The sequence below is a fragment of the Ostrinia nubilalis genome, chromosome 1, assembly GCF_963855985.1.
Source record: "Ostrinia nubilalis chromosome 1, ilOstNubi1.1, whole genome shotgun sequence".
Taxonomy (NCBI): Eukaryota; Metazoa; Arthropoda; class Insecta; order Lepidoptera; family Crambidae; genus Ostrinia; species Ostrinia nubilalis.
Window position 1 is genome coordinate 4,460,017 of NC_087088.1, and position 19,008 is coordinate 4,479,024.

The window sequence follows — 19,008 nt, forward strand, 5'->3', positions numbered from 1 at the left end:
ATACGATAGTAATGTGTACTAATACTATGACAGAAAACCGAAAAAAAAATGTTTGTCATATAAGTAACGTTGTTGTCACTTATAGTTCTCGCAATATTTTCTATAAACGTTTCAGAGATAAAATTGTCGATCGGTCTATTGCTGTATTTAAAGAAAAGGCCATGTCGCCTAATAACTTGTTCTTCGTAGTCAACTGAAGCTGCGTGCTATAAGCTCCCTGTCTATAATTTGCCATAGACTCATAATCTTCAAAGACAAAAATATTTTTGAAATTTTATGAATCGACATGATCTGACCCCTTTTTGTAAGCTAAACTGGGTTGCTTGTGTTAAAAACAACTAAGTACTAATCACAAATACTAATAATATGTATAAATTATAACGTATTTATACTTCTAGTCAAAAAAACTCAGTGAAATATAAAAGACTTCGTAAAATTGTAAGTATATGAAAGACATCACAAGAGATTTTTAGTAATTGTACAAACCACAGTTTATGTTTAAATACCAAAAGACTTTAGATCTGATTCAAGCGAATTTATATTTTTGTTTTTATTGTTTAGTTAGTTACAAGAAAAACATTGAATCTTTTACTTTTATGTCAACAAAACTATGTAATATGTCAAATTCTTATAAATAAAATATTTAAGTAATTATGTCCTTTTCAAAGATAACTTGTCTCGTTTTTGAAAGAGAAACAATGCTAGCATACTGCGTTCTCTTTCTTACGTCTGTAGGTACTATTATGACATTTAGATGTAAGTATACATTTTATTGTATCGACCATAGTTTTAATGTGACTACTTCGGCGTGAATCTTGGACTCTGATGTGTGTATAATGACGTTAAAGTATAAAATATATAAATGCATGTATTATAGCAAACAGATTATACGAAATACTTCATACGGGGGTAGATTTCACATGATCTTATTATTTTTACTATTTCGTTTGCCCCGAAACTTGATGTATATTATTACGTAGAAATGTGTAGCTCAAATGTTATTTCAATCCATTCCACTATAATTTTACGTTAAGTATTTAATTTATGAATAGTTAAAAAGCATAATATTATTTTATAGTTTATGACAATGATGTAAAGTAACTAACGCAGCTGATGGAAAAGTGCATAGTAAATTGATGATGAAAAAAATCATGTTGCTTGCATTGGTTGGATGACGTTTGATACGTCATGCAATTGACATGATTAATGATTATCATTTTCCTATAATCATATCTTATTTTAATAAAAGATAAAACTATATTTATACAATTATTATAATATAACTTATTCAGACACTTTGGACTTTTCAATCGAAAGTTTCTGAATGACAAAATATTTTTAAACATAATTTTAATTCCATTTTAATTAAACTTTAGTATTTTTATTCGGTTGTTTAACGACTTTAAGTGAAAATGATCTTTGTTTATAATAATTGATTTATTAGCACAAAAAAGCTAAATAATGTTTTAAAATAATTTATATATTGATAGAAATAAATAAATACTTAATTATTTATGATCTGTTTTTGCAAGTTGCAAGAAAGTCAATCGAATACAATGTTATTTTATTTAAAATATTTTTCATTTTTGTTTCATTACGTTCTATTGAACTGCATTTCGTTCTGGTGTAGCATATTTTTTGCTGTCAGTAAGTTATTGACAACTTATAGTATAATCTTGTAACTTGCAATCCTATTTATTTATGTCGCTGTTGTTATTAAAATATTTGCTGTATAATTACAGCTTGCACGAGTAAGTTCCAAGTTTTCCTATTGTTATACAATCTATGGGCCATTTTGGCTATCTTTTAGAATTTTCTAGACCTTCAAAGGTCTATTCTGGCTTTAATATGTATCTATCTAAACCATACGTCAGTGTGATCTTTAAAAGATAACCTGTATGCCAATTTGCACTGTGTACAAGAATTTATGTATTGTTGGCTGCGACCAAACTTGTGATTTTGTATAAGTTGTTAAATTCATGGATTGCCGATAATTCCATGAAAATAAATTCAAATGTCTTTTTCTAAAACGTAGGTCGTAATTAAAAGCTATTTTCTTGATGGCCTCCTTAAGCGACTGAAATAGCTGAATCATACTTAGCATGCTTTCAAAGAAATAAATTATATATTGTAGGACATCTGGGAATCAAACATAAAACCTCTGAATCAAGAGAGTCAAACTAACTTTAGACCATCGTTCGTGTTTATTGAGAATTCTTTTAATATTTTTCAAATTAATAAATGTTGAGAATAAAATAAATTGCAACTTTGGCCGCAGCATTATGTATAGAATAATGTAACATATTACTGGGGTGTTTAACACTGAAACAGGCATTTTAATCAGAAATCTATTTAATTATATCAAATGTTATTACACACTTCTAGGATATTGGATGTATCAAATCATATCGATGTATTTAGCTCTGATGAATGTTATAATATAAATGTATGAAAAATGATCTGATCTAAAAAAATACAAAAAAAAAATACGAGTACAATCACATGCAAAAATCTTGTTTGAAAATTTTGTGTACATGATTGTACTTTGACCCCGCAATATGTCAATGTTTTGAATTGAAATAGACTTATTTGACATTCCATGTGTATGTAAAATACAAATTAACCAACCTGGTATGTAGTAAAGGCAAAAAATAATCTGAAATGTAAAGAAATAAAATATGATATATTTTAACCATTGGTCTTTTTATTTACTCTATCCTATGCGTCATATTAAAAAAAACTTAATTTGACAAACTATCGAAATTTCTATGAGAAGGCAAAATATATTTGATCTTTAATGCGTAGAAATTCAATTAAGCATATGTAGGTACTCTTTTATGGCAGCAAATTAAGCTACATTTTTATTGATAAATACCACTTGGTCAAAGATTTGAGAATGATTTTGATTTTGAAATCTGTTTCTTTTACTTTTTTATTTTTAATTCAAAACACCGTTTGTTTGTTTGGAGCTCAAACACTGGTCACATTTTTATGAAACTTCAAATTAAATAAATAATTGTTGTGCGGGTATCTTTAATTTACCGTAATTGACCGGAAGGTAGATTTTTGTTATTGTAAAGTGTCAAATCGTCAGTATTCGGTTCGGTGTCAGGCACATCGCGTCGTATGCCGTATTTATATTTATTTATTCGGGATTTTATATCATTGAGGGCTTTTTTTAAGTGTGTGTTAAAGTGTGAAAAAATAGTGCTAAGTGCCTTGATGAGGAGTACCTACATACAGACAGCTGGTGCCGGGATTTTAAGTGATCGTGAGGTAAGTACTTAATGCCTATTTTTTTAATTAAGTTTTCTATTGAATACCAAAATATTTTATTAAATCATATATTTTGCCCATCGATTGTAGCTTGGTAGTATGCAATTGCTTTATTAGATCCCAGTGTATCAGTCTCTGTAGAAGCTGTGTGCATTTTTACTTGAAGTAGTTTTCGCACTCAATGTTATCTAGCTCAAACTATGTTGCCTCGAGTCCCCGATCGACTTATTCATGACAATGATGCATTACCTAGACCTAAATCAAAAGTGTTAAGTCCCGTTAAAATCGTACGGTGAACAAAATAACGAAATCCGAGGCGACTTAAATAACCCATAATTTAAGTAGTTTATTTTAATTATTACTTATTGGTGGAATTACAACAAAACACTCATTACAAACCGTCGGAGAAAACCTTTCCTGAAAAATGTAACCCTAAAACAAATGACTAAATAGTAACGTGGGGGGGGGGGGGGAGGCCTGCCTACGCTACGTCTTCCGGCTCGTGGTCGCCACTCAAGAACTTTCCTGCCCCAGCGGCCGTCAGCTCTACGAGCTATGTTCCCTGCCCACTGCCACTTGATCCCACCAGGTGGACCGACGATCTGGTGAAGGTCGCGGGAGGCGCCTGGATGCGAGCGGCGCAGGACCGGTCTTTGTGGAAATCCTTGGGGGAGGCTTTTGTCCAGCAGCATTCGGCTGAAACGAACGAAAACAAATGACTGCAGTTCAAAAACACGCCCATCGTCAATTAAATAACAAAAGAGGATAGTCAAAAAATTAACACAAGACTGCCGCAAACGTGTCTACCTCAGATCATAGAAGGGAATAGATGTGAAACGGGGGCGTGGCGCGTGTCTCCGCGATATGCCCAGAAACGAACATCGCCCGCGACGCCAGGTTAGTCGCGATTCAGTCGTACTGAGGAAATGTTCTCCGATATTGTTGGATAATGCGTCGTAACGTGCAATAACATAAGTGAAACGAAGAACTACAGGAACAATGAAGTCATTTACCACATGTAAGTATTGCAAATCCATTGGTATTTTGCTTATAAATAAAAAAAACTAAACATTTTTACGAACGAATTCAGTGCCGTGACATTTACTGCGATATCGAAATTAGTGGTGATAAAAATTCAAACACGTTGTACATTGACGATTTAGTTAGCAACCACTTTATGTCATGCGTAACTACTGCGCAATGTATTTTATTTCTTCCGATATCCACTGACGCGTGAAAATACACAGTACGGCCGCATGTGCCGGTCGTAACATAGTGCAGGGCTCGTGTTCTAATACGGTTTCCTATTATCGATAAATAGAAGTAAATTATTATTTTCTATTTTCTAATTTTGAATGAAAAAATCATGAGTTGCTTGCGATTTTTAAGTTTTTACAAAAACAATAACAATAGTAGAAGGGATTAGTAACTGTCAACTATGTAATTACTATAAGAGCTAGTTGAAAGCCTAATATAGGCATTATTTTTGATAAACATAGGCGGTACGAATTTCGCCATAATTAAAAAGTTAATGCGCGATAGTAGTTAATAATAATTACAGTGATCCTGTTATTATTATTAAAGTAAATAATAATATATTACCAATATTGTAAATACTGGTAAAAATCGCAAGTACCTACTTAACCCATGACTTTTCATACAAACTTTGTCAGTCTATAACTTCTATACTCCATCGATAACGACATTGAGCTTTGGTTGGGGTAAATTAATATAAGGTAACTTCATTTAGTCCCAATAATTGATTCTGAGTTTTTCGTCCATACAAAATGGAACTGACTCCTTTATGCAAAAATCGTTAAAGAACATAATAATAACGTATAATAATAAAAAGGTTTTCATACAAGCATTTTTTAAACCAATTTCGAGCCTTGCCCCCAGGATTTAAAGTATCGATATCTTATCGACTCCATTTTATCTTTCTTCTCTCTAATTGCTTTTTTCAAAGTGTGCGTCACGTCACGCGGCCATTGATTGGCCATAAGGCACGCCTTCTGGCCAATCACAGCACTTTTAAGCCGGTTGCACATGTTGTCGTAGACTCTCAGTCGCTTTGTTTTTACACAGTTGAATGTGTGTGTGGGAGCTGTGGTGGGGGAAATGTGGGGACACTGGTTCTCGTTGTAGTTACGCGCGACTTCATATCTATTCTCTTTCTATGATCTGAGGTGTCTACTTACTTAATTATTTGAATGGCTGATGGATTTTTCGCGCTGTCCACGAGCGTTTATAATTCAGACGGCATATCGCCGGACACGGGATCGCTCTCACGGCTTAATTTGATTAATCGAGCTGGAGATGCAGGGATGGACTAGTGCAGTTTAGGTTTTAATTTTAATAAAATTGGGTTTCAAATATCACAGTTAAGTACCTACTTACTAGCCGCTAACTCGGCACATTTTGTGCCACGACGAAAGTGGTTGTTAAAATTACATAGGAATCGCAATCTGCCCTACTACTTAAAGGTTCGGCCAAACCAACGTGGTCAGCCGGCGTGCACGATGGCGATCAGATTTAAACGCATTGATGGCGATCGCCATTGCGCACGCAGGCTGATCGCGTTGGTTTGGCCGAATCTTAAGATAAACGACAGGATATATTTTTATCGTTACCTAAGATTGTCAGTGGGATATTTTCAGGGTGTCTTATAACCTAACTTATATCCCGGTGGGGAATTAGTACCAACTAGTAAGACGATTTCATGCATCTGAAATTCAGGCTTTGTCATAATTTTCTTATTTTTCAATGGCAAAGACACACAAAACAAAACCTTATTAATTTGGGTTTATTGCTATTAACTTATACTCGGCCGCACATGATGTTCTACCGATTGGCCAATATTTTCCAGTAGAAATCAACTTTTATTTACCTTTTAATGAATATCTAAAAATAGAAGGCGAGTGCTTTACGCCCACAAACTTAATGGAAGCCTTCCCAAGTTGCCATTTTAATTTATTATTATTTATTTTCCTCAATCGCAACACTTCCCATTACTTTTGACAATGATCTAAACCTTTTCAATAATTACCTATTGTGACAGTAAAACAGTAGATTATTAAAACGATTAAAATACCTCCCTGTCTCTGACAAGTTTCCCTAACTCCATTATTGCGTGCCATGTTCCTATTTCATGGAACCTAGATAACAGTTTATGGCACTAATTCCACATCTTGTTACGTCTGTATGACTCCTGTGTAGCTAAAGGATCTAGAGTTTCACTGACAATAAAACCTAGAAATAGCTAGTTTGTCCCGGGGGAGAGTAAACTGTTTTTGCACCCGAAATAAAATTAATGAGGAGAAAATTGATGAGCTGATTAATCTACTCCAGTGCAAAGCGGGTAACATTTCTAAATATTACAACACGTAAGCTGCAAGGTACTTAGTATTTTTCTTTGCAATTTGTTTTAGGATAAGACACGTATTTGAACTAGGTGGATCGACTACTTCGTAAAGGTAGCAGGAAGGCGTTGGATGCAGGCCGCTACCAACTGGTCATTATGGAGATCATTGGGGGAGGCCTTTGTTCAACAGTGGACATCCTGTGGCTGAAATGATAATGATGACACCTACCATGATAATTTTATTTTAATTGTTCATTTTCTGTTACTTAAACTATAGTTACGATCGACTTAAAATCCACTGGCCTTTGTAATCTGACTGCTTTGACAAGCAATATCTCTGCTTCCGTTTAAAGTCCATCAGAGAAAACCCATCAATCGAACAAAGCGATCCTTGATTTTCACGACCAAGCCTCTTCCATATACCTACCATCTGTTGATGCACATCGACCTTCACATTTTTGTTGCAAATTCGATCTTATCACAACGGCATAAGATGCTACAGTGTTAACTTGATGTGACGTCACAATACCAAACAAGGGGGTGAGGGGCAGGGGTGTTGTCGCACGTTCTGCCCCCCGCTGCGCTTGTCTGTGGGCCGTGCGTGAGACTTTATAAGCTAAAAAGTATGGATACGGACTCAAACATTATTAATGATTAATGTAAAGGTTATCGTTCCTTAAGTTTAGTGTTAGTAAAACTAGAAATCTTATTAAGTATTTTTTAATATCTGAGAACTCTATCAACTTACCCAAATCCTATCAAACTATTTCTAACTAGCGCAAACACAAAGCTGGAAAAAGAACTAAGAATTAAAGAAAAGCTATTTGTCGACTATTTTCATCGCATTGGAATCATCAAACAGAAAATGGCAATATAATAATAATTATTTTTTTCATTATCCTTTTATTAGTCCTACGGCCCACCAAAGAATTATAACAAAGTACTGTCCTACTAAAAGGATACGAAGGAATTGAAGTCCCAATAACCAAAGTAGGAAATACATAACATATTAATATTTTTTTTATTTAGTAAGTACATAATGTACCATTTGGAATAGATAGAATCCAAAACTGCGTCGACAATCATCTAAGTGCAAGTTAAAGATCAAACAAAATCCGGTTAGAGCCCTCCAATATTAGAGTAAAAGGTAGGTATAGCTGAATCATTTAATAGATGTTACTTATAAAAGCCTTTTCCACACCTACACGCCCTTTTCATGGGTTTTGTAGACTGAAAGCACTATAATTACGTATGTCCGAACAGGAGCTTTTCATTTGTATGTGTTTGCGTTAATACGACATATATCTACTTCAATCTAGGGTTGGTACAAAAAATGTTTTCCATATTAAATTTTTGCTAACTATGTCTATCCAATATAGCCTGATTAGAATGACGGCTGTCAAACGAATGTGACTAGTGCTGGGTATGTTTCGTACGGTTCACATAGATGTATCGATAAGTTTTCGAAAAAATGGTTTAAAAAAATGCACCCAATTTTTCTTCATATCTTTATTCATAAAAATGACAATTATGATTTAAATTTAAAGACAGTAAAATTTAAAATTCATGTCAAGGGTGTACAACCTAAGTCGTAGTCATTATCATCAGTGTTCTTCAGTGGTTTTTTCCTCTCGCTAGAGGGTGGTGGGCATCTCTTCTAGAGCAACGGTGCTATGAATACCCAAAAAATTACCGGTGATTGATTTCCGATGTTTGATTATTTAAGAATGAAATGTTTTTTGGTTTTTAATAGTGAACATTTAGAAAAACGTATAACTTGACTTAAATATGTTAAAAAATTAGTTAGAAAAAAAATTGTTAAATATGTTAAAAAATTAGTTTTAATTTAATATGACATTTGTCGATATGTCCCAACACTAACATTTTTGTAACTCGAGATAACCTTGTAGAGACGTCGTTAATACTCTAGCTTGATTTTTATAATTTCGAATTACTACTTATTGGAGTAATTTAACGCTGCATTTACACGAAATTAACATTTTTATTGGAAGCACTGTCGTCGAAAATATTGTTTGTAGGTCAGACGTGAATTATTTCTTGTCCGCCAATATTTAGCTCTCAATGATCGCTACTACAAAGTTATGTCGTTACTTTTGAAGGCAGCTGTCATTCTAATCAAGCTATATTGGATAGACTATAATCACTTTAAAACTGGGTTTATACGAATTTTACAATGAATAATATCTAAATTGTTTTAACAATGAAATTATTGTATCTATCTTTGAAGATGAAATTGGTTAAACTTTTTGAACCTAAAATGGAATCAATCAGAATTCAGTTCTTTACTTTCAATCAGAAAAGGATGATAAAACATTAAATTAGTAACATTATCACATTGTGAGTTACTTTAACAAAAAAACAAATTAAAGATAATTTCCCTGATTTTTGCATCCCTACCAAAATTTCACACAGCCCTGTAGGTACATTGATGTTTGGAATAGTTTGCTTTGTATTGAATTTCCCTGTAAGTACTAGCAATTTAGGACTTGAATCTGTGATTTCACTCCTTACTGAGTTATTTATGCATAATGATGACATCTTACTGTGATGAATCATATAATGAGCAAATTAGGCCTCAAGATAGAGCGGTGATACCTACATAAGAAATGACCAGTAGGTACCGTGTAAAGTTGCCGACGATCAAATCAGTGATTTATAACTACAACTACTTTTCATTAAAATTCACTATATTGTAGGCTCTGCCAAATTTCCTACAGTCGTGGTCAACTAATTAGGGACAGATAGAATACTAAGCAATACTAAGTGTTCATATCCTATTGTTGTGAGCTTCATTCGATATTACTGGCTGTTACTTTGTAAACATATTGACTATCAAGTACTCTATTTAACAGAATACAATAACAACAAAAAAAACTTACTAACTTAATAAAAAATCTAAATCAAATCACATGAATCGGTAATTATGGTACGGACGGTCTGGCCACCTAATTAGGGACGCTTAAGTTTTTCCTTCTAAATAAAAAAAAAATAATAGTAATAACTTTTATTCTGTTCATTTGTAATTTCGGCGTCAATTTGAAAAGCGATATTCTTATCTTGCGAGTTAAAAACTCATCAAATTATTAAAGGTAATGGACTGAAAGAAAAGCAACAATGCGCTAAGTTATAATCAATCTTTATCAGTTTGGATGGCCATACCGGTAAATTGCAGATCATCTAAAATGTTCAAAAACATGAATCTACGATGCAGTGGCTTATTTCAAAATCATGAAACCACAGAAAGTATGCCTAGAAGGAAGAGGCCAATAAAAACAACCCCACAAGATGATCGCAGAATGGTCACTCTCGCAAAGAGAGACCCCTTTAAGGGTTTCGTTCTGATCAAGAGCGAGATTTTTGGACCAGAACCGACTGCTGGAGTATCTGCGAGGACCGTCAGAAGGCGAATGGTGGAGGCAAAGCTTGTAGGAAGAGTTCCTCGAAAAGTTCCACTACTGAAGATGGAACACAAAGAAGCAAGATTGGCGTTTGCAAGAAAGTATGGACATTAGGCTTTTGCTCAATGGATAAATGTGCTGTTTTCTGATGAGATCAAGATAAATCTTATTTCATCCGATGACAGACAATACGTGCGACGACCTGTAAAGTCCGAAATGATACCAAAGTAAACGAAGAAGATGAAACATACAGGCGGCAATATAAAAATCTGGGGATGTTTTTCTGGACATAGAGTGTAACCTATAAAAAGAACTGAAATTAAACTTGAGCAATTCCAATACAAACAAATATTGGAGAAAACGATGCTATCGTATGCTGAAGAAGTCTTACCAGTCTTATTAACATTTCAACACGATAACGACCCAAAACATACCGCGTACTCTGTTTAATCGTTCCTAGCGCAACAGTCAGTGACGGTACTAGATTGACCCGAAAACAACTCAGACTTAAGCCCTATAGAGCTTATGGTATGAAACGAAGGAAAAAGTTGCAGCTCAACGTACTGGCACTAAAAATCAGCTTTTCGTGGCATTCCATGGTGTTTGGAATAATATTTCTTTAGAAACCTGTAATGATTTGATTGCATCCATGCCGCGCCGATGTCAAATGGTTATAACTAACAAAACCAACCATATTGGTTATAAAAATACGTTTGATGATTTTGTTTTGTATTCTATATTTATTAATGAAAACTTTTTATGTAAGAAACACTTAAATAATTTCCAATTTATTTACATTTACAGTGAAAGTGTTACGTGTCCCTAATTAGTTGTCCATCCCTATAGTCCGATTTTTAATTCGACGGAATTCTGACAGCTGTCATTTATTGACAATTCAGATGTAATAAGCCTTTTTTGCTTTGAATTATTAATAAATAATATGAAATGAAATTTCATCAAGTACAATTTACAAGAATGAACTATTTTTGTTTTGTGAATTCAATGAACACTAATTATTATGTACATTTTAGAGATTAAATAGAAAAAAACGTGTTTTTAACGTAGTAAAACAACATATTATCATAAACGAAAATATGTATTGATCATCAATCATCATTATCGTCATCATAATCAACTTGGATTATAAAATTGGCATCTTGTTAAGTTGATTATTTTATGAAGCTAAGATTTTATTAACAAAAGGATTTTCATAAAAAAGGTTTGTAACCCATGGATTATTGGCCAGGGAGACCAGTAATAGAAAAATAATTTCCCAATTTTTTTTGTAACTTCAAAAGTATGATAATAAAAATTCAAATAACCATTTTGAAATGATCGGTACATTTTTAAGCCTTAGTTTCTTAAGTGAAACCTTAAATTCAAAAAAGGATTATTTTTTAATTTATGAAAATGCTCTCCATTCTTAGTGGGAATGTTTCAGTGTTGGCAACACTTCTGAAATGTCAAAATTCCGTCGAATTAAAAATCAGAGTTTAGGTCAATAAATGTGTAGGTGGCAATGATTTATTTATTTTAAAAATATTGATCGCAACTAGCTAGTTTCTTTTCTGGCCTTTAAATATTTAGAATACTAGCCAAATTACTTGTTATTAATAGGCACAAGCTTCAAAGCCTCGTGAAGATTTTTTTTTCGGACTGGAGAGACCTCAGATCATAGAAGGGAATAGATGTGAAACGGGGGCGTGGCGCGTGTCTCCGCGATATGCCCAGAAACGAACATCGCCCGCGACGCCAGGTTAGTCGCGATTCAGTCGTACTGAGGAAATGTTCTCCGATATTGTTGGATAATGCGTCGTAACGTGCAATAACATAAGTGAAACGAAGAACTACAGGAACAATGAAGTCATTTACCACATGTAAGTATTGCAAATCCATTGGTATTTTGCTTATAAATAAAAAAAACTAAACATTTTTACGAACGAATTCAGTGCCGTGACATTTACTGCGATATCGAAATTAGTGGTGATAAAAATTCAAACACGTTGTACATTGACGATTTAGTTAGCAACCACTTTATGTCATGCGTAACTACTGCGCAATGTATTTTATTTCTTCCGATATCCACTGACGCGTGAAAATACACAGTACGGCCGCATGTGCCGGTCGTAACATAGTGCAGGGCTCGTGTTCTAATACGGTTTCCTATTATCGATAAATAGAAGTAAATTATTATTTTCTATTTTCTAATTTTGAATGAAAAAATCATGAGTTGCTTGCGATTTTTAAGTTTTTACAAAAACAATAACAATAGTAGAAGGGATTAGTAACTGTCAACTATGTAATTACTATAAGAGCTAGTTGAAAGCCTAATATAGGCATTATTTTTGATAAACATAGGCGGTACGAATTTCGCCATAATTAAAAAGTTAATGCGCGATAGTAGTTAATAATAATTACAGTGATCCTGTTATTATTATTAAAGTAAATAATAATATATTACCAATATTGTAAATACTGGTAAAAATCGCAAGTACCTACTTAACCCATGACTTTTCATACAAACTTTGTCAGTCTATAACTTCTATACTCCATCGATAACGACATTGAGCTTTGGTTGGGGTAAATTAATATAAGGTAACTTCATTTAGTCCCAATAATTGATTCTGAGTTTTTCGTCCATACAAAATGGAACTGACTCCTTTATGCAAAAATCGTTAAAGAACATAATAATAACGTATAATAATAAAAAGGTTTTCATACAAGCATTTTTTAAACCAATTTCGAGCCTTGCCCCCAGGATTTAAAGTATCGATATCTTATCGACTCCATTTTATCTTTCTTCTCTCTAATTGCTTTTTTCAAAGTGTGCGTCACGTCACGCGGCCATTGATTGGCCATAAGGCACGCCTTCTGGCCAATCACAGCACTTTTAAGCCGGTTGCACATGTTGTCGTAGACTCTCAGTCGCTTTGTTTTTACACAGTTGAATGTGTGTGTGGGAGCTGTGGTGGGGGAAATGTGGGGACACTGGTTCTCGTTGTAGTTACGCGCGACTTCATATCTATTCTCTTTCTATGATCTGAGGGAGAGACGGTCTTGTGTTTTAGTCATATAACGTCCCTAATTAGTTGACCACGACTGTATATGCACACCTATGCTGAAAACCAGTAGCTTCATTGAAGTTATTCCAACTACACACGCTGCTCATTACCCTAATCCCTCAAATTACCGGTCAAAGGTTACCATACAATCGCGTTGCGTCAGTCAGTTAGCAAATCGCTCTAACACAACACTTTCGCGCATAATCCGCGCGAAGCCAATAACGGGGCACGCGCGGCGCCACGCGACCTACTACCCGCACGCGATGTCTTGCGGGACATGAGTTTAGTGCAGGATCTACGAAAGGGAGGATGCCCTATGCCCTGGACAATATAATGACATCATGCCTTTTTGTCTCCACTGCAGGAGCACGACCAATACCACTACTCCCGCCACGGCGCCAAGTACAGTCCTCTAAAAGCTTGGGGAAAATAGAGACTTTTCCATCTCACGTTACCACCCTTGGTAAAGATTATCCACATCTTGAAATTGCAGCTAGAAAAGATAGAAAGGGGAATGAGTTTAGTGTAAAACGAGAGTCCTCCCCAACCTGTCTGACTACTCAGTGTGGGGGTTGTAGATCTAATCCTTCATGAATAGCTGGTAAATGGGAAAGAGTCGTGCTGGCACGAGTTGACGATGATAATGATGACGAAGTCGCATAAAAATGCGCACGAAATTATTGAGTTTTTATCGATGCATATTTTTTAACTATACTCGTAATTATGTACATTGTACATAAATCAGTGCTTTCATATCGATGCAACCTACGCGCCTTCATTTGATTGCAGACAATAACACTTAAAACCTACCTAAGTAAGCAATGTGTCTTTTCAGCACAGACCGTCTATAAATACTTTCAAAAACAAGTTCTTGTATGTCCTTAGGCAATCTGTGTTCTATTTGCGTCTCTGTGTCATTAAAGTGCCTCTTCGTCTGTCCAGCGTGTCCACAATGGTCTGAACTTTGATCCTACTCATTAGTACAAGTTCGGATCTGTCTGTTAAACTTCGGCCAAACCAACGCGAGAACGCATGGCGATGGCGATCACTGCGCGTGCAAAGATCGCCGCGACCAATCACAGGACGCGTTGATGTGAACTCATCGCTACAAATTCATACACGTCGTCTGGGGGCTTTCAGCCAAACCAACGCGAGCAGCCGGCGTGCAGCGATGGCGATCAATGTTTTTTAAGTCTGATCGCCATCGCTGCTCGCCGGCCAGCTGATTGCATTGTATTGGCTGAATCTTAAGTGTGAGTTTATATCAAACGTCCTCACTAGTGAGCGTGTTAAAAAAATATATGAAAATTTTAGTTCTTCAAAGTTTCCGCTAGGGACGCTGTACAATGCGTCATACATTTAATGTCTTTTTTTACGCGCTCACTAGTGAGAATGACGACGTTTGATGTAAACTCACACTAATGCCCGTTTCCACCATCAATCCCTAATGTTTAAGTGACCCCTATGGTAACACTTAACAGGAATTTGTTTTCATAGGTGTCACTTAAAAATTAGGGATTGATGGTAAAAACGGGCATAAGCCTCTGATCGCCATCGCAAACGCAGCGTGCACACAGGCGTTGGTTGGCCTAACACATTCTGAATCTTTAGTTTTCGAGAGTTCGTCGAACTTATGTTGCACCTAAGGTCACCAGCGGTCAACGACGTTTTAAAACTGCTAGAAAGTAACAAGACAGTGTGTGTATCATCTGACCCAGACGTTGTGGTCTACTTGCGTAGTGATGTTGCTATGTTAACTTTTACCAAGTGGATTCCTAGACCCGCCTACAAATGGTAGAAAAAATCACTTTCCCATGTTAATTAATTATTATTGATAGGTGGTAACTGGTTATTTTAGTTTGAATATTGTTTTTTTAACGATGATTACTTTTATCAGTTTTGTATAAGTAGCATTTACGTAGAGTTTACCCAAAAATATATTTTTACAAAGAAAAATAAGCTCCATTATGTAAATTTTTAAGGGAAGCTTACGATTAGCTCTACCCAATTCTATTAGACCATTTTCAAATATTTTATTAATCTGAATAACATAACTGACACCGATAATCCCAAGACACAATTAAAATCTTCTTAAAAAATTCTAGGTCGGAAAATCTGCCTGAAAATCTGTACTTTTTAAACTACCCTACTGAAACACGTCAGAATTCAAAGCGTTCTAGCAAACCCTTCGTAGCTCCACGTCAGGCTTGTTACATAGACATAACACAAGAAATAGGCTTATTCATACATACTTCTCATAACGTCTATTTATGGGCTTCCGCGGGCGTGTCTCCACTTGGCCACTATTGTTCGCCTATATTTACCTAATCTTACTATTTTTAATCCCGGTTATGTAAAACGTTAGCTAAGAAAAGAAGACTTATTTCAAGTCAAATGCATGTAACTGGTTATGTGGCATGCTTATTGCATTTATTTTTAAGTCTACGCGTTATGTGTTATAATACAATGCCTTGTAATAATACACATGAATAGAATTATAAGAGAATACGCGCATTATTTAAACCTATCCTTCCACCATAAGGTGCACCGACGACCTCATAAAGGCAGGAAGGTGCTGGATACAGGTCGCTACCAACCGGGCGATGTGTAAATCATTGGGGGAAGCCTATGTCCAGCAGTGGACGTTATTTGGCTGAAACGATCGACTTAATGCATTTTCTTTAGTAGTCTTACCATCGAGCAGGTGTGAAACCTTTAAATCTGTTTTTGCGCATGTGATGCAAGACAATCCCTATGTGGCATAATGTAGTATAATGTAGAGACGGTAATTACTTATGTAATCAAACAAATTCGCTCCCGCTTAGATTTTTTAAACTACAGTTTTCAGCTTCAGCAATTGAAAGAGTGAGTCAAGAGGAAGATTTATACATCATACCTAGCATTAGAGCGAAGCCAAGTCGCTAGTTATACTATCTAATAAATTTCTAGTAAGCATAGCTATACAGGAGCTTCCTCGTTGTGGTTAAAAAAAATCTAGCCAGCTCAAATGCAGATCTTTTACTAAGGCAACTAAATAACAATTGCATTAATTGTGTCCTTAACAAACATAGTACCTGATAATTAATATTAAAGCCGTTAACAATGTAAATTACTTTATTAATCTAAAGGGTTTCTCTTGATAATCAGAGAGACTTGACAATACTTCTTCTTCCCACGCGTAAATTCCTAGAACAATAAGACTTCGAAGTGGAATTTCAGGCTTATTTTAAAATGTAGTATGTCCTTTGTCTGTATTTACTTAGCTCATTAAATTATGTCTTAGTCAAATGGCTTTGAGATAATGAATATTAACGACAAAGCTCGAAGATTACCGAACATACCTAATTGTATTAGTAATATTTCCAAGAACAAGGTTTGGTATTAAACTAATAGTATAGTTAAATTATCAAACACTTACATTTGGCTGTGATTACACCCACGAAGATTTCAGTCTCAAATCCCAGATTTTACCTTAAAATTACTATGATAGTCACAAAGTTGTTAAGATAGTCAACCGCTGTTTTTCTAGGGAAGGTACCTAGTTCTCCTAAGTTTAATCTTGTGACCTACAAAATACATCCCTATTCTTCATAAAAAATTGATTCAATCGTCGATTTTTATCATGAAAACGTTACAAAAAACTGTCGTTGTAAGTCTTTCTAGAGAAAAGAAGTTAGTTAACAATTATTCAATGAATTCTTGGCTTTCCTTTCATTCAAGCTTGAAGTTTACTCTTTTAACAACTTTACCTTATACGGATATTAATAAATCCATTGTGACTCTAGTCAACTTATGTCAGTCTCTTTTAATCTTCTAAACTCTGACTTTACGAAATAGCCCCATTTTCTTTTTGTATGTTTCAGTAACTCGCTCACGTGTCGACCGCGTGAATGAAATCAACCCTTCTTACAAAACAAACGAAGTTCTTTGCAATAGCACCTTAAATTAGAATGTTCGTAACACAGATTTTGCAAGGGAAGCGAAAATAGCCCTACCGTAAAAACTTGACCCTACTTTTCTGGGTTTCCCCAACTTGGTTGGAGTTGGACGACCGTTATGAAGAAATCGTCTACGCAACTCGGAGTCATTCACTCTTGCAACAAAAGTCGATGGTAACGTAACTTTGGAGTTAAATGGCGATAAAAATAAGTTTCAGGGTGTAATGTGAGAAAGTTTATCTCTTTCTTTATCCACAAAAGAGTTCGATGTGCTGTTCATACACAATAGTATCTAAATAATAAGTAATAGGTAAAAAAATATCTAAATCTGCAGGCATTGTCTGGAGAAACAAATCATCTTGAGACAAATGGAAGGCAGACGTGCTCGGGGCAGGGCACTGACGAGATGGTCAGACGCGGTGAGAAAGACGGTGGGCGGGTTTGCATCGTGCGGTCCACACAGCTTATGACCGCAGTCTGTGGAGTGACACTATCTGTGGTCGCGATCCTCATCAGTGAGGGACTGGGAGAGAAGAAGAAATGTGAAGGATCTGCACAAGATTTTACACTGACTTACTATTTTAGCTTCTTATGTATGTAGTCTGCTGTGTACAGCAAAAGGATTATCTCACTAATTGAACTATCGTCAATGAGTATCGCGTAAAAAAAGATTAAAACATTTTAAAGATACCTTTTCTTCCAAGAAATTGTGATACTTAGCGTTGAATAAATTATTTTTCTTTCCCTATCTAAAACTTGATGAGACAGTAATGGAGATAAAACATTGCCTTTAAATGTGAAAGCTATAAGCCTCAGAAATCCCGAGATTAGCCCCAGATAAGACGCGAATTACCGACGGGGAAAATATGATATTTGATTTAAACAATTATTTTCTTTTAGAAGGTAGAAGAACCCTCTTAAAAAATAAACTAGCAGAAACAAAGGATTGGTGAAAACGCAATACTAGATATGGTTTTTAGAACATGATTCGTCATGGTCATCATTGTAAACCTCTTCAATAGGACTTCTCTTCAAAGGAGCTCCATTGCTGAATCTAAGTATCTACCATAATATTTTAAAGTCCAAAAAGTTTGCGTCCAGTGGCTTCCTGAAATTCATCAACTCACCAGTCGTGGAAGGCTTACCGATTCATGTTTATTGAAAAGTAGCTCTAGATTGATTGCTCCTATCTTCTGAGCCCAAAGATCCCGAACCCAAACTAAACCCGTATATCAGACATCAAACTGTTTACCATCCTAATTATCAGGGAATCCATGTCAAACAAAGTAAATACTGATCCTAACACGTTTTAATACGTGGGCGTAGTCTTTTGTCCACACGAAAGTAATTAAAGAATTTTGTCAAATCCCTTAAACACCGTAACCTTTTTGGAGCCATGCCCGCATTGGTTGGGAGGATCTCTTTGTTAATTGTCTATTGTTGAGATACCCAATTAATTTGTGTTATTCATCGTGTTGAATGCGTGATGATGTTTTAAAACCGCACATCTGTAACTAAGTGCCTCAAACCCTCAAAAATTTGAGCCATGGATACATCAGGGGGCCGATGTCCCTTGCAACTCAGATCCTACGTGTTGCAGACACGTTCCCAAACTGCCCCGAACTCAGTTTTAGGCCTGGTTTCCACCAAAGCGGAGCGGAGAAGTATTTTGGATTTCAGTATTTCCACTTCTCGTCTTTGCTCTGCACAGCTCCACTCCATGCCGCGCCGGCGCCGCTGTCAATTTAAAAAGTAAAAAAGTAAATAGTATTTTATTGCCAACAAAAAGTTTACAGTCTGTTTATCTAGCGGCTGCTGCACTAAGCTGTGCTTGTGTCGCGGCAGCCATAAGTAACACAGGTTAACAATGTTGATAAATATAGTGAGGACACACACGGTACATGGCAATTAACAGTTATTAAACTCTTAAGATAACTAAACAAAAAGTATCT